Below are 23,771 nucleotides of genomic sequence, written 5' to 3' on the forward strand. Positions count from 1 at the left end.
GTGCTACATATGAGAAAGGAAAACTGCAGACAAAATTAAGACCTGATTCTTCTAACTTTGTCAGAGTTCATTTATTAAAACTATAGATATAAAAGATGGACGTAGCCATACTGATATCACTGTTTGGACTGTGCATTTTGAAGGCATAAGGTCATGACTGACCGACACTGTTGATTTTTTGGACATTGATGTGACCATATTTGGATGACAGGGTGGATTGCTATGTTATTTGCTAAGAAATTCTATGGATGCACAGCAGAGACACACATTTCTGCTAATTAGTGCTAAGTAGCAGACTAATAAAATACTAGAATGGTACTCATAAATACTAAAGCCGAAACTATTTGGATGGGCTGGACCCAAAGACAGACATATTCATTTAACATGAATAGTAACTACGACAAAGAGGTCCACTTCTGTGAGGTCTAAGCAGCAAGCAACTACACACCATACCTGCCAATCAAATGTTAATGGACTGGTTCTTATATTGTGCTTTTCTAACATACTGGAGCACTCCCAGTGCTTTATACAGCTTGCCTTATTCACCCATTCATACAAGTACTTTTCTCTATACATAAGTGCTTTCCATCTAACATTCACACACAATCATTCTCCAGTACAGAGAGAGCAGCTTGGGGTTCAGTATCTTGCCCAAGGACACTTTGGTCAGGTATTGAACCACCAACTTTTCAATTAATTAGTGGGTGACCTGCTCTACCTCCTGAGCGACAGCTACCACTAATTTTAAGCACAATCCAAATGTATGACTTATAAAAAATAATAACAATGCGTTATGAAGTCTGCAACTATCCTTAAAGCATTTTATCTTTACAACATTTTAACTATCTACAGAGATTAACTCACTTTGGAGCCGGCCACGAGTGACCACTGCAGGAAATGCAGCTTTCGTATTGACTAAATAGTTGATTTAAAGTGATTTAATTATGGCTCAGTACAACTTTACTCTTTTAGATGCCCATCTTTTTTTTTTTCTCAGAGCATGAGATGGAAAAGAGTAGACTGGACAGCACCTTCACTTCACAGCAAGAAGGACCAGTAGGTCCTTGCTATGTTCTTTCTGTTATATGGTTCCTCCCACAGTCCAAAGACACACATGTTAACTTGTACAAATCTCATTTCAAGTTCAGTAAGAAAGATGTTTAATCAAACATCTGTCTACTACCTTTGGTGTTTGGTGGCTAGTCTATGATTTTCATCACTTCCTCTTTCTCATTGCTGACATCATCTGTACCAATCCTCTTTCTGCCCGCCATCTTCAAATCAATTAGCCTACACTCCACGTACTTTAAATCTCACTGCTCACAAATCGTTCTCCCTTTCAGACTCTTTCGCGCAATCCACCTCCTCCCCATTTCCACCTCTTTTACATTCCTCAGAGCTCCATCTCAGCCTCCATCTTTATCAACACCACCAGCATCTACACTCTTGGGGGTCCTGTCTAATTCCTATCACCACTGGAATTTGTGGTGAAAACCCTGCGCTGTGGCCAATCGCTAAATAGCTTGACTGAATTCTGTTTATCAATAAATCGTGTTAAATCCATCCTAACAATCTCTCCTTATTAAACTGTTAGGGTGGACCTTCTTTTTTTCCCCCCAATGCCACATTTTGCAATGAAGTCTGATGAAGCACAAAGCAAATGTGGCTCATTGCAAACTTATCCTGCAACATCTTCCATCTGCAATGCAGCTACATCAAACTAAAAACACTTTTCCAAAAAAGAAAATAAGCCAGACAACAAGAAGCACAAGAAAATGTCTTGTCTTGTTTAGAGGTGTGCTAAAACTCATGGTAAAAAAAAAAAAAAGGTAAAACAATTTATTCAGATTACACGGCTGAGAAACTGGGTGTGTCGGGTGCACTGCACACGTGGAAGCTCTGTCAGCAGTTCAGAGGGGACAAAGAGATGGAGGATGAGGCAAACAACTGCTGAAGGAGGAATCAATGTTTACTGCTGCTCTGCACCATCAGGAGGCAGGGGGAAGGCAGCAGACACCGTGGCATCACCAATATGGCTACCCTCAGCATGAACTGACTGTGGAGTGACAACTTTCCCTTACCCTGCCCTGTTTTTATCATTCAGGTCATTCCCCGTCAGTCTGTTGTTGTCGTTGTTAGTCAGGCCGTCTTTCTGTCAATTTAGAGCTTCTCTCTCTTTTTCTCTCTCTCTCTCTGTTGTGTCATATATTTATTTCTGTCCTCTTCTCCTTCTCCTATCCTTTTGCTTCATCATTCACACTCTTCGGTCTTTGCAGCGTTTTAATGAACCTTCAAGTGACATAAGATTTTCCTATATCTGTTCCTCTCTATTTCTGCTCCACGACCCCCCAGGGTGCATGGAGAAAAAGATGAAAACACTTGGTTGTTAACCCTCTATGTGCCTGAGCTGCTGGCTAGTGGACTGCATGTTTCAGAATGTGGGATGAGGGTTGCACAGGTCCACAAGTATAAAAAAAAAAAATATATATATATATATATATATATATATTTTTTTTTTTAAACAACAGATTTTTTTTAACGCTGGTAAAAAGGCAGGTGGAAAGCTTCTGCAAAAAGCTCGTCAAGCAGAACGAAGCAGAGGTAGAAAATGAACAGAGGGACAGAGACAGTGATCTACATTTTCTTCAGAGCAGAAGACATTTTCGTCTCAGCAGGAGACATCGTGAAGGGTCTGTCGCACATTGGTCTGAGCTGAGGGTCGAAAGGGTCTCTTTTTAGACAAACATAAGACAAACACAGCGAGAAAAATTTCTGCATAACTGTACATTGTCTCTCTGTTTCTGTGTGTGTCACACACTCCAGCAGCAGAGAGAGCTGGCAAAAAAGCAGCAGAGCAAACAGGGAGGTGCAAAAACACTGCAAAGACTGCTCACTGCTGCATTTTCTGAGCCAGAGCCTCCCTTCTTTTCTCTCCATTGTTGTCGATGAGTCCCGAGACTCTCGCCTCAGTACCCCTTCTCTCCGTGCTCCTCCTTTTGTATTACTGAAACAGCGCAGTGTTTTCACAGGCAGAATAAGATACGGATGGCCATTTGTGCTTGGCTGTCATTCAGGTACTGAGCTCTTCTATTTTGGACATGAATGTCATAAAGAGATAGAACTTGTATTTTTTGCTGTGAAAAACAAAGCAGGCCATGCAGCGGTTTAAACAAGAAGAATTTTGACAGTCTTTTAAACATTAACATGTTCTGGAAATGGAAATTTCATGGCCCCAAAAGTACAGTACTTCATGTTCGTTCTGGCACATTGGTTCAAAAATCAGACACTAAAACTGCCCACTCAAACCAGGAAACAAGGCTTAGGCAGGCCAGACACTCCTTAAGTAGAGTGATTTTTCTAAGTCTCTGAAACTGGAAGATTGGAATATTAATCTTTCTCATTTGGTGTCTTGATGCTCCTGTACATGTAGGTATTCATCTGGATCTCAATCTGTGATTCACATCATTATCAACCCCGTCAAACAATTCCTTGACACCGTGTCCTTGTGCCTTATGGGTGGGGTTGTCGTCCTGAAAGAGACCACTTCTGTCAGGGAGAGTCACTTTGTACTGATTAGCAGTGACTATTTCCCCCAAAGGAGACCATCAAAGTGTCCACCAACAGCATACCATAGCCACCAGATGCGTGCATACCTACTAAACAACCATTCATGAATACAAATCTATGCCCTACTGGTTTAACATCACTCTGCACTAAACAGAATCCAAAGAAAATGCTATATATGCAAATGCTGACAGCCAACATCACCGTCAGCAGTTTAAATTTGTTAACTGGTAATAAAACTTTCACAGACAGCTTCAGTGTAAATTATTAAACACCCTAATTTCATATTTATACAGCCATTCATTGGATCTTTGCTAGCCCTCAGACTTACTCTATTCCAAGCAATGTCCACCCAAATCAAAGCCAAACAATGGCTCTGTCACAACAGGACAAAGAGTCTACAGTCACACTAGCAGCGCTGTAAAGTTGTACTTGGGCACAGTGTTGCTTTCAGCTGTATATTCACACTGGCATACTACTAAGACCATAGTAACAATAACACAGTGTTACAGATATTTTTACTACATCCACAATGTTTGTTTAATGTCTGAGCATGCTAGCATTCGAAAACTGGCACCAAGTGGCTGACAGAAATCTAGTTAATGGACCTGATCATGAAAAGTCCGAAACTCACCAGACGTAATCATGGTCCCTTCAGGAACAAATTCTATACGATGACATGAAAACACAATGTAATTCAATGGTAATTCATCATCAAATTGTAAATGGACTGCTACCAGTAGGGCATGTTTCTACTCTATTTGAGCACTCAAAGCACTTTTCACTAAAAGAATCATTCACCCAATCACACACACATGTTCATTCAAGCACTTTTTCCAGACCTTAGCAACTTGTCTAATATTTGTGCTACACTCACACCTCGGGTCAACTCAGGGTTTAGTAACTTGTCCAAGGATATTTTGACATGCAGATTGGAATAGTCAGGGATCGAACGGCTCCCTCTATTACCTGAACCACAGCTGCCCCTCTAAAGTCAAATATTCCCAAAGAACAGTTCAACTGTTATCATCATTACTAAGATATTCCAGTGTTTTATCAAAGTCATGGACTCCCACTTCCACGCTACCATCCTTAGAGCTTCTACCGAGGCTACCTTTGGCGTTTGTCCTGTGTAGTTGCCCCACACAACTGGCACTACCGAACCTACTGTTCATAATTGAAATTTAGTTTAGTTGAGGATAAAAGTTTCTATGTAAAAGCTTTAAAGCATCTGTGAGGCCAATGAAAAAATATCCTGACCCTTAAGTTTTTTAAATTAATCTCTGACATGTTGTGTTTCCATATAGCACCTGATTCCTCATGCATGCTTACAGGGAAACTGACACATCTGGTGTGGAGAAAAATAGGCAATGTATTCTATTTACATTTATTTTTAAATGACCTGCTGGAATATAAGCCAAAAATAACTCTAAAAATAGATTTTTGGACGCATGCTATAACCAATTTTGTAATGGCAGTGAACCAGCAGCATGGTGATGCCAGTTTTCTGGACTGCCCTTTATGATGTCGACACACTTCATCTAACAATGCAACACAGTCCTGGTATTTCTGAACATACTGTTGAGGATAGTGAATGCTCTTATCTGAACTGAGCAGGTAGGGGCTCAGTGTCTGCAGAAATCATGGAAGCCGCCAACAAAGCTGGGACTTTCCTGCTAGACATCTGCCTCTCTAAGAAGTCAGCTGGGCCTGTGGAGAGCAGATAGTAGTAACTGGATGCCTCACTCTGTGAGACAGGAGAGAGGGGAAAACAGAGAAATGTCTGTGCAGGTTTTTTGCAGTAAGTAGAAGTAATAGTAGTGGTTGTAGTAGCCCAATTAGCAGATCAGTGGACTTCGTTACATAACGAAATAAGTGTTTTGTTTTGGGGTTTTTCTAAGAAACAACAGGTCCTTTCTACAACCCAAGAGGATTGTTCAAAGTCCAGTTAGTAAAAGAACAAAAACAAACAGGTTCAAGCTGATTTCAGCTGCACTTACATAATCTGGTTGGTCACTAATTGGAAAGCTATCTAATGTTCCCAACCGAGCATTTACCCAGTGACATAAGACGGCTAATACTTTAATAAGATGGCCCAATGAAGTGTGTCAACGATCACAGTGGTCGCCATCTCGGGCTCTGCCAAGTGGTCCTGCGAGAGTCACGGGGGCTTCGGGGGGCTTCATAATGGCCAGCAGTTAAGCCTTTTAGAGACATTAAATGGGATCAAGGTGGGTGGGTGGGTGCCACATATGAGTGAAGCTCATGTGTGGCACACACATGTATGTGTGGGTGTATGATTTTAATCAATAACATTTATATAAATGAGGTGTTTGGTCTGTCATACGATCTGCCCCAACCCCCACCCCACCCCCCACACGCATTTCCCTCCCCTCTGTGTTAAGCTGGCCAGCAGCTAATCCGTGAGCAAGCACAGCTCATTGTCTCCATCACAATCCCAAATCCTCACAGTTTAACAAGCAAACACCTTCTCTTTCGGCTGAGAGTTAGTGATTTGAAAACATACAGTGAGGTAAGTTGTGTATAATAAGTGAAGTAAGCATAACTGCATTTTAATAAACAAAGATAAACTCGCATTCACAGCTTTGGTCACTTGAGAATCACCAGTTAACCTAACATGGGGGTCTGTGGACTGCAGGAGAAAGCCAGAGTACCCAGAGAGAAGCCACACAGGTGCAGGGAGAACATGCAAACTCCAAATCCAAAGGCCACAGCCAGCCAGTGGATTTCACCCCAAGCGTTCTTACTATGAGGGAACAATACTAACCACTGCATTGACCTTGTGTAGCAACACAAGACTTAATCCCTTTACTTACAATAAATTCAGATAAAACTCTTAAGTCTATTTTTTATGCATGACTCTCAAGCATTCTCAAGCTCCAGCAAACTATGAGAAACTGAGAGAATTTCTGCTTTTCTTCAGCAACCTGAATATCTTTGGAGTTTTTGTCAGAGAAATCAAGCTTGTTGTGATGGACACTATCCCCCCAAAAAACAGAACAAACAAATAATTGATTCTTTAACATAATAAATAGCAAAATAATGGTTTTGGTCCCGGTGCGTAATTGAGCAACATCCATGTTTTTCCTGGGCTATCGATGTCATTGCAAAGACCACTGAAGGTTAAAAAGACTACTTCCTACTTCCTACTTGTTGGTTGCAAATTTGCTTCTGTGATGGCTCAATATAAATAATGGGGAATCACAAAACATGCAATTTTGATCAAACAACTCTGAACAGCAAGATTATAGTTTTGTCATACTTAGTTTTTGACCCCTTTGCTCAGAAACAGCAGCAACTTCTTAAGTGTGTTGAGAAAGCCACACACATGAATAATTATGTGTCCGTGCGTCCTATCAGCAGCTCAGGTGAAGCAGTTGAGAAATGATTCACTTTATCAGACGAAGCTGATGAAACACACCAACTGCTGACTCATTAATTTTTCTTTCCCAACACAGATTAATATCATGCAGTCTGTTCCTCTAACCTGGCGTAGCTCCAACATATTAAACCAGAAGACCAGATTCAGAGCTCTGAATATCGACTTTTTCTTTTACAATTAAAGATTCACACAACCGACCAGCATCTAAGACATCATTTCATTTGACAGCTCATCTAATGATTTGTTTTTCCTTCACAGGTCATCACAGTTTTTAGAGTTCATGTAGAAGCTCTGAAATTATGTAGAGGCATGTGAAGACTGAATCACGTGAAGCAAATGTCACAAAAAGTGATTCAGCACTCTCACCACCGCTACTTACAGTTGATTCACTGGTAGCCAAAGTAGCCAGGACTGTATGCTATTCCTGAACTTCACTGATCAGTGACTGAGAGAAGCTCTGAGGATTTAAACCATGCAGCTTTAAGCATATTTTTCATTGTCACCATTGTATAAGAACATGGATAGAACCAGCAGGAATGTTACTTTAATGTACATTTAACCAGGTACTTTCAGCTACTGAAATACAGGTTTACTGTTCTGTATTTTATTGAACTATTTCTATATTATGCTACTTTCTGATACTAAACAAAGAAAAAATGTAGAACCAGTGGGAAAAACTAGCTAATATTCAGTAGCTTGTAGAACTACATATAGGATCAATAACTTTTTTTGGCCCACTCTTCTTCACTCTTCTTTTGCCAAGCTGTCAGGCAGGTGGTCCCACATTTTACTCTGGTAAACAGAGGAATGCATGATCTGCTCAGTGATTGGAGATCATGATCTGTGTCTGCAAAACAAGCCGCCACCATGCTCTTAGCATAACCGTAATTATAATTGCATCACTAACTGATAAATATAACCCATTCTTATTCATCATAATTAGTGTCTTTACTGTACTCTAACTTTTGCTCTATGAAGATAATTAATTAGGATTAGAAATTTGACTTAAGTGAAAAGTAAAAAGAAAATTTCCACTTTGCAAAAGAATTACTCAGCATAGAATGACGTTTAAACTCTTGTGGAGCACCACTTGAACACAGGGCTGTGCATAAACCTGAAAACCATGCCCAAAGTTTTGTAGATCATTTTCTACACAGATTTTACTCCTGATGAAAAGTTCTGACTTGCTGTTAGAACGTCCTTCCTCTTGCCCCCGCTGATGCGACCTTATTTAAAATCATGCATTATAAATCTCTCTCTTACTCCTCGGCACTACCTAGTCTGTGGATTTTTGTATACTTGGAAAGTTAATCCATGTGCCTCCACTAGAAAGCACTTTGGTTCAACTCCAGCTGTGCTCTCTGCCAAGGAGTGTTATGTGATTGGTTCAGTCTGTCTGTTTGTTTTGTCTTTTAGCAGAATTACTCAAAAAGCTATGGATGGATTTGCATTAAACTTTTTCCAGAGATGGGACTTGTTCCAACTTAGAAGTGATTAATTTTTGGAGTTGATCAGTATGAGCATTTTGATTCAGGAATTCCTTCCCACTGTAAGATGGACATAATTATATTTTTTGAATATTAAAGTAAGTAAAATCAGAGACATTTATTTGATGTTCCACAGAAAATACCACAAACTAATTAGGATGCAGATATCCGGGTGGATCCAGGGATTCAATTTAAGCACGGCATGAAGAGAACTTGGAGCTGCTCTGTTTAAATGTGGTATACATTTATAAAAGTGGCTTTACTTAACTTGACCTGGTAACAGCTGATTGGTTTGGCAGTCACGGCTAAAAGTTTAGAGTAGCCTGGCGATCAAAGCAGTGCGACGGATTCCCAGAAAATTGCAGATTCCTAATTCTGCTTAAGAGAGCATCAAGGTGTCTCAGTGTAAGTTTTGACACAAACTTTGACACACACACACACACTACTGCAGGACAGTACTCATCAGCTAATTACAGCTGTACGTCTAGCTACTCCGAGATAGCAGCTAGTTAACGTCAAGCAGAATATTAAGATATCATCTTCCTATGACTTCATAAGTAATGCAAAAATAAAATATAAAGTAATGCTGCGTTTTACAAAGTCACTAGCTGATGGGCAGCTTGACCAACAAAAATCAAAGCTGCACATCAGAGGAAATGTTTCATGATATATGATTAGAGAATCTGATGGGTCGATTTTACCCGAAAATGAAAGTTGGGATTATTACACTGCAAAGTAATTACAGACACAGCCATGCATGCAGACAATCACAGTTCAGATCGCAGAGCTAAAATCATCCTGCATGCAGACAGACACTCATTTAGATCAGTAACAAACACACACACACACACACAGATACAGATACACACAAAGAGCCTGGGTCGAACCACCTTTGCTGAGTCACTGGAAACATTCAGTACCAAACCTGGTACAGGAAACTGGAGCAGACTATTACATGATGATAACTTAATAGCACAGGATGAAAACTGACTAATGGGGAAAAATAGGAGCTTTTCCATCTGTCATCGTCACAGACAGCCCACAACACACTCGCAGACACACACTCGCAGACACCATAGAGGAGGATGGCTTCAGAGCAACGGCAGTGGCAAAATGCTCGGCATGAATGAATCATCAGAAACACAGTTATCTACCCTAGAGTACAAATGACTGGTTGGTTGTTTTGCCACCGCAACATATAACCCTTACACACACACACACACACACACACACACACACACACACAGTCTCAATCTCCTTTTGTGCTCTCAAGTTTGGTTTTACATGGTCATTTGTCTCGTTCTGGACAAACACGCAGACAACATCAGTCTTCCCAGCATGCCAAATGGAAACCATAGCAATGTCTCAACTAACACAATACAGACTCTTTGTTATGTTTTGATTTTTTTTCCACCCCTCTGGGGGAGGGGGGAGGGAGCAATGGGTTCATCTGCATCACCTGCATGTAAGGTGTCTTTCAGATTTACGCACTTTAACTGGCAGTGACAACACAGGAGAGAGTCATTTCAGGGAATCAAACCTGTGTCCCTGCATACACAGGGCAGCTGCCACATCCACCACATCATCCTTTAAACTCTTACGTTTTGCCTACCGTTCTTTTGATTAGTATTTCACAAAGAAAAGGAGGTCGCTGTGTTGGCTTTTAATGATCTTGTGCCAAACAGACGGTGTATTTTTACGAACAGGTTAAAGGCTCGGCTCTCCTAAACACCTGCATTAATCCCGTCACTTGGCTAAGGAAAGGACTTGCTTAAATCCCCGACTGAACCTTGCGTGCTTCTTCTTATGTCAAGGTAGATTTAAGAGGACCGGCTGGTTAACGAGTTTATGTGCTGTCTCATGCCCTAATTTCTTCCAGACATTTCTCTTTCCCCTGTTACGCACCACCAAAGGTAAAAAAAAAAAAAAAAAAAAAAAGCACTGCGCATAAAAGTAAATATCTGGCTACCGGGTGATGTATGCTGGATCGGAATTATGCAACAAAACCAGACGAAACGAAAAACCAGCTCACAAGCAGTGGTTTGAGAAGAAACGTCACGTCTGTGCGGAGAAGAGGAAAAAAATCTTAGCTGAGGACGGAGGGGGGGAAAAAACAAGCAACATATGCAGCAGTCGCTCCACAGCATCCCACTCAAGCAATCTGTCGCTGTAATCAACTCCGAGAAGAAGAAAACAAGGCAGAAAAACACACAGCATACATCGTTTTTTGGTTTTTCACAAACACTTTACGTACCGTTATGGGTGACGAGCCACTTTAGCGGAGTGTTGTGCGTCTAGAAACCGGAGAGGAGCGTCGGCGGTGCTTGCGTGTGTGTGTTTGTGTGCGTCAGGCGGACACAGGAGGACAGAGGAGGAGATTTGGCACATTTGGAGAGGAACGCAGCCTGGTGGCGGAGCGCAGAGCACCGGGATGCGGCAACATCCGTCTGCAGACGACAGACCAGCGGCGTGCACTCCTACCAGGGAGGGGCGCACCAGGCACACACACACACACACACACACTGCACCAGCAGTAACTCATTCACTGCCAGGGCGGTGTGGGTGGGTGGACTGCTTTTGCAGAGACAGAGAGAGAGAGCAGTTCGCCGTGTCTGTGTGCGAGTGTGTTCATATGCGCCATATGTCACAGCTCTTTATCAAAACACCAGCTCGGTTTAACACTTCTATGACGATATTCGCTGACAATTACAGAAAAAATACTTCTGGACGAAAAAGCAGCAAATTTAAAGTATGACAGTAAAAATCTCATATATGTAAGGAATAAAACAGGACAAGTTCCACATCAGGTCTACAAAAGTGATCTTTTGTTTCTGTAAAAGTTTGAAGTAAGGTTCTGGCTCTATACTTCTACGTAGTCTTTAACAAGTCGAGTGCTGTCTTTGAAAAATAAATGCTTTTTTTTTTTTTGGTGCTACAGGAAAGATCTGAGTCACCCAAACTATTGTAAATCGGGCAAAGAAAGACTATGAAATCCAAATGTCATGCCCACAAGCACAAGAGGGTTACAAACAATTACCAAAAGGATAAAAGCAGCTGAACACACAGAAGAGTCTGGAAACAAAAAAGGAGGCCCCATGCCCCTTCACATTTTTCCTACACTAAACACAGATTAATAGAGAACATGCAGTTTGTAGCACAAACGCCTTTAACTCAATGACTTACTATGAGAGACTGGGTCTTGAGATTGCTTTGAAAGTATACGAAATGCAAAGACATGTTGTTCCTGCCGTTTAATCAAATCGCCACAGTCACCTCAAAGCACTTTAAATTGTAAAGTACAACAATAGAGAGAAAACCCCAATGATAAAATGCCCCCTATGTGTTAGGATGCCTGGGTCGTTGACCCAGGGTGTTTGAGTTTATGTTATTATTTATACTTTCTAGTTTTTGGTTTCTTTGAGTTCCGTCTTATGGCTTATGTCTCCCCTATCACCTGCATCCCCTTGTCTAGTTCGCGTCTATGTGTATCCTAAGTTCCTATATCCCCGTGTTCAGTCAGTGTTTGTGTCTGCCCTGTTCCCACGTCTCTGTTCCCTCTGTAGTGCCTGCATATGAGTCTGTGTCTTTGTTCAGTCTGTGTTATGTGTTTCCTGTTTTACTTTGAAAGTCCATGTCTGATGTTAATGTGTCTGGTTTTGCTTCCTCTTGTCTCATTAGGCCTGATTTGCCCCAGCTGTGTTTCCCTCCTGTTACCCATTCCCTGATTGCTCCCTCTGTGTATTTAAGCCCAGTGTTTCTCTGTGTCTGTGTTGTGATCTACCGTTTTCCTAGCTGTGTGGTCTGTCATTTCTCTAGTTTAAGTTTGTTTTGAGTTTTTTCAGTTATGTTATATTTTTGAGTACCTAATTAAAGCCTTTTTGAGTTCACGTCCGTCTCCGGAGTCTGCACCTTGGGTCCTATTCCTGCCTGCACACAGCCACACCTAACAGAAGATCGCGACCAGAACATGGACCCAGCAGACTCCGTGTGGTATCAGCGACCCGCAGTTTCTGCCTTCCTCAAGGAGATCATGAGGGAGGAAGCTGAGCATGCCCAGGAGCTCCAGTCACCCTTCTATGGGTCATGTTTGGCTTTGGGAGGACCCCGCAGCCTCCAAATGGCTACGGCCGAGCCAGCGTCTATGCCTCGGGCGATCAGGTTGAGCACGTGCTCCTTCTCTCCAGTCGCTACACCTCCGCCTTCACCCCTGGATTACCAGTCCGACAAGAGAGTTAAGCGGCGGAGAAAGAGAGATTATGTGACACCGGACGTTAGACTCACTCCGCTGCAGTCCTTCGCTCTGTTTTTGGGTCTGCCACGTTCTGAGCTTCACAAACTCTCTGCTTCCTCATCGCAGCCCGGTCCTTTGGAGGATTCGCAGCCCAGTTCGCCACTTCCCGGAGGAGGCGACGCTCACACCGTCACCACTCTTTTTCTGCGGAGCAACTCCCGGTGGTGAGTTGTGATTGCTGTCGTTCCTCGGAGCTGGAAACTAATAATCATATGAACACTGCTAAGACTGAGACTATTAAGACTGTTAGACGTGGTGGTGGTAGGAAGTTAAAAAACGTTTTAGAAGAGTCTGTGTTTGCTGAGCCTGCTCCTTCGCACCATTGTGTTCCTGCTCCCAGGGCAGCTCAGGCCCAGCATTCCCCTGCACCTGTTTCAGTGCTTCAGGTGAGGGAGGCTGAGGTCCAGCTGGTCCCTGCTCAGGTGTCTAGGCTGGCTGAGCCTCTGCCTGTCGCTGCACCCGTACCAGCTCCTCGGGTGGGGACTGCAGCTGCCCAGCCGTTGACTGTGCCTGTCCCGGCTCCCAGGGTGAGGATGACCGGGAACCAGTTAGCTCCTGCACCCGTACCTTCTCCTCGGGTGGGAGTGGCTGGTGTCTGGCAGGTACTTGCACCTGTTTCTGACCTCGCTGGAGGCTCAGGTGAGCCCGTCCAGCAGTTTTCTGTAGGATCCGTAGGCTCAGACAACCTAGTCCAACCATCTGCTAATCCACCACCTCACCCACCATTACTGCCATCGTTACAACAGTCAATACAACTTAAACTTCTCTCCATAGCTCAGACATTAGCTCACCTATCGGCTCAGTTACCGCCTCAGTTGTTTGCTCAGTCACCTGTCTCCACTGGAGTGTCCGAGGAACCGCTTCAGCCTCCTGTCTCCGTTGGGGGGGTCCGAGGGGGCCGCTCAGCCACCACCGGCTCCGTCTGGTCCGGCCTCCGAGTCTGCAGCTCCGTCTGGTCCGGCCTCCGAGTCTGCAGCTTCGCTTGGTCCGGATTCAGCCTCAGCCTCTGTTCCTGCTTCGCCTCCGCCTGGTCCGGATTCAGCCTCAGCCTGTGCTACGCCTGGTCCAGCTTCGGCTTCTGCTTCGCCTGGTCCGGCCTCAGCCTCTGCAGCTCCGCCTGGTCCAGTCTCCGAGTGTTCAGCTTCGTCTGCTCCTGAGGTCTCCTGCTGTCTGTTCCTGCCCGGCCTGCCCGTCCTGCTCATCCTGCACGTCCTGTCCGGCCGATGTCTGGACGTCGTTGCCGTTATGGACAGCCCTCGGAACTACGCCGCCGTCATGGACGGCCCCCTGAACTACTCCTCCACCAGTGCCTCCCGCCCGGCCGGCCTCCTGATCTGCTCCGTCGCCACCGGTGCCTTCTGCCTGGCCGGCCTCCTGAACTGTTTTCTGGGCTCTTGGACCATCAGCCTCCGGGCCGCCCCCCTGAACTTTTTTTTTTTTTTTTTTTTTTTGAGACTATTGCCTGGGCCTCTGCGCCTTTCGTGAGCTCTTGTTTGTTTGCTTTTGGACTTTGCCTGGGCCTTGGTGCTGTTGTTTTGGACTTTGTTTCTGTGTTTTGTTCTGTTGCTTTCTGGGCTCCAGTGTTTGCACTTTTTTGTTTTGTTGTTTCTGGCTCCTTGTTTTGTTTCGAGCCCTCCATCCTGTTTCTCCCGCCGCCCACCCTGGTTGGGTTTTTTTTTTTTTTTTTTTTTTTTTTTGATGTTTTGGTTTGGGCTGTCTGGAAGCCAGCCCTTAGGGGGGGGGTACTGTTAGGATGCCTGGGTCGTTGACCCAGGGTGTTTGAGTTTATGTTATTATTTACACTTTCTAGTTTTTGGTTTCTTTGAGTTCCGTCTTATGGCTTAGGTCTCCCCTATCACCTGCATCCCCTTGTCTAGTTCGCGTCTATGTGTATCCTAAGTTCCTATATCCCCGTGTTCAGTCTGTGTTATGTGTTTCCTGTTTTACTTTGAAAGTCCATGTCTGATGTTAATGTGTCTGGTTTTGCTTCCTCTTGTCTCATTAGGCCTGATTTGCCCCAGCTGTGTTTCCCTCCTGTTACCCATTCCCTGATTGCTCCCTCTGTGTATTTAAGCCCAGTGTTTCTCTGTGTCTGTGTCGCGATCTACCGTTTTCCTAGCTGTGTGTTCTGTCATTTCTCTAGTTTAAGTTTGTTTTGAGTTTTTTCAGTTATGTTATATTTTGAGTATTAAATTAAAGCCTTTTTTGAGTTCACGTCTGTCTCCGGAGTCTGCACCTTGGGTCCTATTCCTGCCTGCACACAGCCTTAACCTAACACTATGAGCAAGCACTTGGTGACAGTGGAGAGGAAAAACTCCCTTTCAACGGAAATAAATCTCTGGCAGAACCAGACTCAGGGAGGGGCAGCCGACTGGAGTGACGAGAGGGAGGCGGGACAAAAAGACACACTGTGGATCACATGACTGTTTTTCACAATGCTCAGCTGGCCAATCATGTGCAAGTAGCAAAAGGAAGCAAACTGCACTTAAAGCCATGGATGTTTTCTGAAAGTTACACAGAACTCTTAACTTTGGGGAAAATCGCTTTTTAAAAAACTTAAAGTTGCTTATCAAATTAAATTGGTTAAATTAAATTCGATGTGGAGTTTATGTACTGGTGACTGTTTGAATTACAATTATGATTCCTCTCTATTTATTTAGAGGAGGCTTTTAAAAACCTGCCCTGGAGGCTTTAACATGATGGTTGCTGAGCGGCAGGAGAACCTCTGACAGATTCCAACATCTCATACAAGGACATGCTTTAGAATTAGCTATGAAAAAATGTAATGACTGTGTTTTTCTTGCTCTAGTTGAATAGAAAACTATAATGTACACATAGCCCTGCTGTGGTCTGACCTAAACAGGCATAATCATAATCCTGCATGCATAATGTACACCCACAATACTGATGAGTCTATATTTAGTTGCTGAATACGTATCATGTTGTGTGACAAGCAGGACCGGCCCACCCTCATGTCGTTCACGTTTGCTCTGAGCTTTTACACCTTGCTCTGCCTCTGTGCTGTTTTATTCTTTGCTCCTCTCTTCTATATAGCAAAAATATCTTATAGTTATTTATAAAAGTGATGACAATATTTACACTCCAGTAAAGGGGACTGCAAATGTGTTTGCTTTATAAGCTGGATGAATAATAATGTTTGGATCCTGTTTTAGTGCATGCCACTAGAAGCTGGCCGTTCTTCTGTGTGCTCCTGTACTCTTGCCATAAAAACACGGCACAAACTGCAGTCCAGTTTTATCTCATACTTTAAAGACCCACATGCCATCCTTTTCCAGACCGTATATAAATTTCTCACCAGAGTAAATTCTGTCAGTCGATTAGGTCATATTTCACAAAGCCCATTCGGGAGATGGTGAGACTGCGCCGCTTCACCCGGCATGCCCAGCCAATCGAAAGAAGCTGAGTGGCTGCTGGATACGTCCCTGAATACATATAGGGGAGCAGTTTCGAACAAAGTTTCTCCTTCCTGTTCTTGGCAACAAAGCAGCTTAGTCATGCCCGTAGGTTTGCTGTAGCTCTTCCTAATACCCAAAAGGCTGTAGCCTGTAACTATAAATACGCGTTAGCATTTCCATGATTGTTTTATTTTGTAAGAGGTTGTTTTGCAGTATTGCCACTGAGAAACTGAGAGCTCAAAAAACATAAACACCCAACAAACACACTTAAACACCCCCCCCCCCCCCACACACACACACACACACACACACACACACACACTTAAGCTTTTTAAAACAGACATCAGGGACACTGGCCTGCACGGTAATTAGCTGATGACTTTTCAGTCACAAAACAAAGCCTGCTTCATCGTCCTTTTTGACTACCGACTTAAATTCATGCTGCTTTCAACAAGCCTTAAACCTAGTGACTAAGACCATAAAACTTGCCATGAAAATGTTTACGGAGGTCACAGAGCACACAAAGTGAGGGATATTTTCACAAAGGGTTCTGCACAGCTGGACAACTCTTTGCGCAAACAGAGGAGTCGCCCCCTGCTGGCCATTAGAAATTATATCACATAAGCAACTTCCACGCTGACCCAAAATTTACATCCAATCACAAGTCAAGGAGTTAGAAGATGATACTTTTGTTTTGGGACAAATTTCCAGATCATTTCTTAATAAATATTTTTGTGGGTTTTTTTTTTTAATTACCTAAGCATGTGTTTTTATTATTAGCCATTTGATTGTGTTTATGTGCAGCCACCACTGAATAGAATAGAATAGAATAGAATTCAACTTTATTGTCATTGCACATGCACAGGTACAGGGCAACGAAATGCAGAAGCAGTCTATACATGACAAAAAGAGTGTGGAATAGGATAAAGGGCCCTCTTTAAAATATGATTCATGAGTTTAATTAGTCAACACTGGGTAACACTCTTCTTTATTTTGAATTTGTAGTACTTAAACTCATGCATTCTGCTGCCACAGCGCTAATTCCTTTTCACACTGAGGCAGTACTGCTCCTTTGATCAATCACTATGCAGAGTAAAGCATTAGGACAGCTGGTTGTTGTTCAGCAGTACATCAGTTTCTAACATTTCAGTCTTTAAAGTTAGTGTTTCTCACTTGATGTGGTAAACCCCGACTGAATTTTCCCTGATGAACCTGTCAACCAGGAAAACAGTCCCATGGAGACTGACTCGATGTAGGAGTTGCTCTCTATAAAACCAATGCTGATATAAAAGACTCAGGTTTTACAACATATTCTAAATGGATCATGTGCTAAGACCACCTTACTGTTGGCCCTGTAGGGACACCTTTCATGATATGTGAAGTAAAAAGCTCTTCCCAGAGGGATAACATTTATCCTAAATATTTCTCTCTTTACCTTCTCTTCTAAAGCACTTTCTTTGTTCTCTTAACTTCAAAAGTAACTTTACAACTTTAAGTCTTATCTCTGTTCTTCAAAGCAAACTTCCCCGGTGCTGTTCTCATGCACCATCTTTGTCTTATTTTGTTTTCAGCAGGTTCCCCCACTTTCATCAGTGCAATCTCTCTTACAGTATGCACGTCTCTTTCACTACTGCTAATTTCCTTTAGTTACTTTTTCTCTCTCTTCTTCCCTCTCACTCACTTTCTCTCCATCCCACAGACTGCAGCGATGGCAAGCCCTGGGATCAATATCAAAGCTTTGCATAATTCAGCAGCTGCTTCAATAATGAATGACGCAACGAGCCACTTTGGAAGGAAGGCTCCCTCTCTCGCTCCCTCGTCCTGACTCTGTCAGTGTCTCCCTCTCTCTGTCTCGCCTGGCCTCCCTTAGCCAGATGAAGTCAACCTGCTTTACTGTCTTCATTAATGAAAAATAACGGGCATAGATCTGCTAATGAAAGCTGGAAGGCTGCACGTCTGACTTCCAGATTAAGGAGTTAAAATTTTAACAGTTAAAATTGTTCCTTCTCTTACTTAAATACCAATGACTCAACAAAATGTTATACAACTACAAAAAAAGTGGGTGACTCACTGAGATGTGAATCGTTGTGTTGAACGTTGCCTCAATGCTACAATTAGCAATTTTACAAAGATTATCTTTGAGGGAAAAGAAGGTTTGATTCCAGATTCAAAGTTGTTAGATGAGCTGCAGCTAGGACAATACAGAATAGATGAGTACTTACGTTACCAAAGGTTCACAAATTTCACAAATTTCAAAGTAAGGCAACAATTTTGTTTAACCCGAAGAAAATCTTTATCTTCTTTAGGACAGAAATTTAAGTTGAAAAATACGTCGTAACAACCTCATTTGCGCCCATGTGGGAAGGGTCAGGCTGGTGGCTGAACCACCTAAAAGAGATTAGAGTAGAGCTGTCTGTGATGACGCTGCGCTCTAAGCACTGCTGGATTAGCATTAGTATAAACGCAGTTGTAGATTGACTCCATTCAGCACCCACGGGAGCAGCTTAAAATATATCCTCAAAGATCTGAGCTTTTTAAAAAAAAAAAAATCTTTCTGAGGACTCCTTCAAAGAGTGACCTGTTATCTGCAGTTACTGCGAATCTGTGGATTCATTTGAGCCTGCCAGTCAAAAATCAACCACCACAGCGTGTTTAGAAAGCTACTACGCAGAAGGACTTTGATGCATCCATTAATCACAATGACTCATTTCAGACTGTAGCTTTTTATTACCAATGGTAAATAGCCTCTTACTTTATTCAATGCAATGTGAATTGATTTTTTGTTACAAGTGAAACTTGAGAAGTCCTTATCTTCCTGTGGCTTCCAAGAACTTAATATAACCAAATAAGTAAAGACCCTGACTACCAGGATTTTTGCCAAAGTCTGACAATATATTTTCCATCTTATTCTGTGTTTATCCAAAGAGTTTTTTTTATCCAGTTGCAACGTATAATGTCACCCCCCATTTGAAATGGGATTACAGTTGGCATGGCTGTTTGTGCCACACTGCATTCCTTTGCTTTTTCCCACACTCTGGCTTCCTAGCAAACCAGCAACAAGGATGTTCACTAAAGACATAAAGCAAATTTGACAATTAACCTTGGTTTATGCCTGGTGCTATTAACCCTGCAAACAGCAGTAGACACCAAAAGTGGCTACCGCTGCTAATGTATATCTTGTGTTCATTTCTTTTTAGCTTCTTGTAGAGGTTTCAGTTTCCTGGCCTGGGAATCGTGTTGATGAGTGTTCAATCATGTTGGTTTTCACTATCATTTCAATTATATATCAGTACGGAGCTCAGAGGTTTCCAGGTTACAGAGAGGGAAATGCTGCAACAGTTCAAAAAGATGAGACTTTCTTGAGAAAACTTTAAAAAAGATGATTTCATTGCTTCCTGTTTCAATTTTGTCAATTCAGGAGACAAGTGTGATGACCCTTATAGCAATGCAGTTGGCAGTCGGCGCATTCTGTGGTGACCATGTGAAGGCAACATAACTTACAACACAGGTAGCAAAAAAAAAAAAAACATTAAAAAAAGTATTAGAGAAAGTGTGACTGTTCATTCGTGCTGTTTGTCTATACAGAAAATGAACAACACAGATTTTTGATTTACCAGTAAGTCACGTTACCTAAAATAACCCCCTCCTCCCTCTTCATAGCTCGTGTTCATAGACAGTGAAATGATTTGAAATGTTCCTCAACAGCACTCGTATGGGACTGCATCTGGTGAAACTATTCAGGCGAACCTGCCAAAAACACGAATACAAGAAATAAACATGAAATTTTCATGTTCCACTAAGCGACAGAAGCCTGTGGCACTTACGAACTTTTCACCCTCCTCACCACCTCTGGTCGCTGGGGAGTGTCTTACTAGAAAGCACAAGACAAGACGATGTGCAGAGAGGCAGAAAGAAAAGAGTCGACTCGGCGCAAACAGCCTTTCCACACTGGTTCATCTCAGGGCCAGAGAAACGGAAACCGACAGCTCCTTGGATGCATTTCCAGCGATATGGCTGACTCTGGGAGTATTTGTAGAGCAGATTGTCCTGCAAATCTAAGTGTGTGTGTTTGTGTGCCTGCATGAACATAAGCATATGGTACACACATTGGGACTGCTGCATGAGAAAGAAGCATCTATGTGAGAGTGTGTGTGTGTGTGTGTGTTCCTGTCCAGCTATCTTTGTGAGGACCAAAATCTGCATTCTACTATACTTGTGAGAACCAACAGTCACTTGTGAGGTCCTCACAAGCTTGAAGGCCTTTTTGAGGCTGTTACGTTCCCCCCGAAGGGGTCTAGGCATATGAGTGAGGGGACCAGTAACAAATGAGTCCGGAATCAGAATGAAAAGGAAAACAGACAGAGTTGTTCTGTATTAATAGAACTTTATTACGAAATGGTACAGGTGGATTACAAACGACATTAACATTAACTTAAAGGGCCGGCAACGCCGTCTTACCAACAACGCCAAAGAAACAAAGAAAACGCTCGCAGCCACGAAAGGCAGGAAGACTACCAAACAAACACAATAAAAAAGGCGGCACTTCCCACACTTCCTACCCTACTCCCCACCACGGGGAGACACTCTCAGGGCCCACAAGCCCGTCTGCTCACTGGTCAGAAAGAGGCTGTCTGTCCAACATCTAGCACCGAAATGCGTAGAGCCACCGAGGAAAAAAGCCACCCTGCTCACAGCTCATCCTCAGTTTAAATAGCCTCAGAGGATGATTGCTGACTGGAGTCAGGTGGCAAACGAGGCTAATCAGCAGCAGCTGTGTCCTGGGGAGAGAGGAGAGTGAGAGAGACAGAGAGGGGTAGGAGTGGCAAGAGGGGTGGAGGCGGGGAGAGTGGGCAAACACCCCACCCACACACTCCCACAGCCTCACAGAACGTAACAGAGGCTTAAAATGTGGTTTTAGTGTCAGTGTTACAATTAAGTTATGGTTAGGTGTAAAGAGAGTTTGATTTAGTTCTCTTTTGCTAAAGCTTTTGATGCACAGTCCTAGGGGCTGCTGGATCATCCATACTCTCCTTTAAGGTTCCTGATAAACTTTTCTGCTCCCCTTCTCCTTCCCTTGACGTTCCTCTTTGGTGTATACTGTAGTTGATCCCTTCTGACCATGTATTAAGTTAATGCGGAAATATTCAGCTTTTGAGTAAACAGAAAGAGTGGTATCTTAGGCATTAATTTTTAATGGTTAGGGTAAGGGGCTAGGGAAACCATTATGTCAATGAAGGTCCTCACTAAGATAGCTGAATGGGCTTGTGTGTGTGTGTGTGTGTGTGTGTGTGTGTGGTCGGCAGGTCTTTTTAGGAAGGTTAAAGTGTCCCGGAAGTGAGTCGGCATGCCGCTCTCCTATTAAAGCTGCGACAAGGTGAGAGGACAGAACTGCTGTATCACTGTCAGGACAATGTTACACAGCAGAACTCACTGAGTGTAATTAAAGCCAGCGACACAGCCGGGATATGATGATGAAAATGAAGATGATACTAAATATTATAAATCTTTTTATGTCAGGTTTTACCGGTGTAGTAGACTTCCCAATGACACCATCTGTGATAAAAAATAGAGCACCACCTGTGATTTGGTGATGAAATTCACAGGGGGTTAGCACTTTTTGCTATGTGTCTTCATTCTTCAAGACATTTCACGAGACATTTTGTCTGCTTCCAGTCATTTTCCATATTCAGTTTCTTCTGTTTTGACTGTACTGACCACACAGTTTAGACTGTAGAAGCAACACAAGTCTGCTTTTATTACTTATCGAGCCAAAAAGTTTTACCCTAATCATCCATCCAGTTTTCCAGGCCCTTGTTTTATCACACAGCCACACCACAGTTCATGAACACACTTCATATCTAACAATTCAATGTTCAGATAAAGATAAAAGGAGAAAAGGTTCATATTTAGTGGCTTGACAGTGACATTAATTTTTTTCCCACTCACATCTGGAAGACTGCTGTTTGAGTCCCAGATGGAAATGATGATTTTTATTTTGTATGCTTTAGAAAATAAAACTACTTACTTGGGAAAAAGCTACAATGGTTGCCAGGCACCAGTTTTGCACACTTCCTCTGTTCTCTTTCATCTCTGCTCTACACCCCTGAACTGTTAATTAAAGGCAAAAAGCCTGAAAAAAACACGGTTGCCACTTTTTCAAAGCTCTGATTCGTTGGTTGACAGGATGACACGTCAACTTTGACTCTCAACAACAATAACACGTGCTGCTAACACTGCGCGTACTTCCAACTCTTGTGAAAAAGTGGAGCAATCTGTGTCCATGCACATGAAAAAACACAACACGCTTTGTTGTGGCAACTTTAAGTTTGGTATTAAGACCAGACTGAAAGACCAGAACAAAACCCAGAAGCTGTGCAGTTTACCATTAGCATGAACAGGGAAAGCTTTATATTTCTACTTCTGAGAAGCATAAATAAATAAAAGGTTGACACAAATTTAGATTTTTTAGATTTTTAAAAAAAATAATTGTTAATTAACTTCTGGCGACTTTTCCATATGATCCCCATGTGTAGCTTAAACAAATCCCCAGAACAAGCAGAAAATAAAATCCTGCACTTTGTGTGACTTTGTCCTGCAATAGCAATAAATACATTTAAAGCCACTTATTAGTGGGAAATCTGGGGGTGGTACTGAGGACACTGGAGGGTGAGATGTCAATTGTGTAAAGAAAAACATTGCACTTCTTCTTCATTTAGTTCTCATATAATAAATATCTCTACGCCTACATGTCTGGCCCAAATTCAGAGACTAAGACAGCAAATCACTGTCAAATAATAGCAATTCAATTTTGGTGTTCAGTAAAGATCCAGTTCTGTCTTCCCTTTCTTGTTTAGTTTCTTGGGGGTTTTTTATGTTAAAGTACCAAAAGGCAGACAAAATGCAGATGTGACAACCTTCCATGGTCCTGGGGGAAAAACCCTCTGTGCTTGCTAACCATAACTTCTTCTCCTACCGCGCTCAATCGATTTCTTCAAGGGAATCTAGCAGTGATGAAAATGTCTCCTTTCTACCATCCAGTACACAAGATGAACACAGAGATGGACACAGGAAGAAATATTTCCCACACTGGAGGTGATAGGCGAGGACAGAGCAATGATGCCGTAAAATTTAGAAACAGCTACGTTTTTATAAGTGTTTAGACATCCTCTCACTGTCGTCCTTCAAAAATTGGTACAACATGATGAACATCACACACGTCACTGGCAGAATGAAAGCTCTGACTCCAACAAATCTCAGGACCAATAAGTCAGTGAGAAAGCATGACCTGGATGAAGTTTGGATTGAATTGTAATTAGGCAGTCCACCTTTTCTTCCCTTCCAAGATTTTACCACATACCATAGCTGGCAAATTTAAAAACATAAAACAAACAATGCAACCTGAAATCCCATGCATCCCTGAATAATTGTGTATTTTTTTTTTTTATCAAAATTGCATGGAGGTTTCAAATTTTAGTGCAGAGGTTGTTCTCCTTTTATGCTTCCCTCAAGTATGTAGGAGAAAAAGAACTTGACAGAAACATCAGTATTAGATAGTACAAGATTTCAAAAGCATGGCATGGTCCTTGGCGCAAGACAGGTTGCTGATCTAC

General features: G+C 42.6%; 1 protein-coding gene across 2 annotated transcripts in view; it reads right to left on the reverse strand.

Moving 5' to 3' along the window:
* map1ab (microtubule-associated protein 1Ab) overlaps positions 1–23,771 on the reverse strand; it is a 96,313-nt gene that overhangs the window by 45,111 nt on the left and 27,431 nt on the right. Inside the window, exon 1 of one of the 2 annotated variants that reach the window (XM_080303794.1) lies at positions 10,709–11,574. The exons of the other annotated variant lie outside the window; for it this stretch is intronic. The gene's annotated coding sequence lies outside the window, so the exon portion shown is untranslated. Of the gene's footprint in view, positions 1–10,708; positions 11,575–23,771 lie in introns of those variants that run through there. 2 annotated transcript variants of the gene reach the window in all.

This window comes from Astatotilapia calliptera, chromosome 7, assembly GCF_964374335.1.
Source record: "Astatotilapia calliptera chromosome 7, fAstCal68.1, whole genome shotgun sequence".
In the NCBI taxonomy this organism is placed as follows: Eukaryota; Metazoa; Chordata; class Actinopteri; order Cichliformes; family Cichlidae; genus Astatotilapia; species Astatotilapia calliptera.